We start from the raw sequence: 1,059 nt of genomic DNA on the forward strand, positions 1-1,059 counted from the left end.
AACGCCTCGGGGAGATCTGAAGTAGCCAGTAATTTCAATAAAAACCAGCTAGCTCGAAGCCAGAACATACGATGAACTTATTATTGTGAGATAGATAGTTATTGGGTTCTGTAGCTCTTACTCTATGGAGTTCTTTGTGGTTATTTTTTTTTACGTTGAATATTGTATACCTGCCTAAACATATTTAGCTAATTCCACCGTTTCTTTGCTTTGCTAATTAAAAATTCAAAATTATTCGAACTGTACTTCTCTCACCATATCTTTAATTCTTTCAAATTAATTCTCAAATTTTAAATTGGTTAACTTTTCTCAGGTCATATTTTTTTTTTTTTTTTTTTTTTTTTTGAGGGGGAAGCGTTTTTATTTTTGTGGGGACGGGCCGTTGATTTAGAAATCTCTAATGTGTTCTACAAAGTCTGAGAGATAACTCAGAGGGCAAACTTCCCATGTATAGTCTTACTCATCTCTGTTAGGCTATTCGTAACTTTAACTATAATAATTCTTTACTATTGACAGTGACTTAAAATTAGTCTCATTCCACATTTTTGAGGAGTTAATCAAGGTTCTTCTATATCACCTGTCTTTTTTTAGTTCACGTTTCTTCCTAATAGTCGATTTGCATATGCTCCAACATTTCATATATATTCTTCCTCATTTCTCAAGCTCTGATTTATCACCTACACACGATTCTTTGCAACCGTTTGATCTATTATCTTCCCTTTAACACCTCTTTCATATATGGAGATTTACTGATGCTTAATCTCACCATAGACGGTCCTCTTCTCCCAACATATTCTGCAGTTCGCATTTACTTAAAGATAGCGATTTCTGAACTTTCCAAAGTTCAGTGCTGTTAAGAAAGTATTTAGCTATTTCTATATGTATTCACCTTCCCAGGGTTTCGATTTTGATCCACATAAAAGTAATTTGACCTCTCAAATTACTCCAAACTTGTCTGGAAGTACTTACAAATCGCTAAATTTTCTTCGAGAAAATAGGTTAAATTGTAACTAACTCTTTCCGTTCTTGATTTTATGAATATCGAAATAATTGGAATAT

This window comes from Palaemon carinicauda, chromosome 22 (assembly GCF_036898095.1).
Source record: "Palaemon carinicauda isolate YSFRI2023 chromosome 22, ASM3689809v2, whole genome shotgun sequence".
Taxonomy (NCBI): Eukaryota; Metazoa; Arthropoda; class Malacostraca; order Decapoda; family Palaemonidae; genus Palaemon; species Palaemon carinicauda.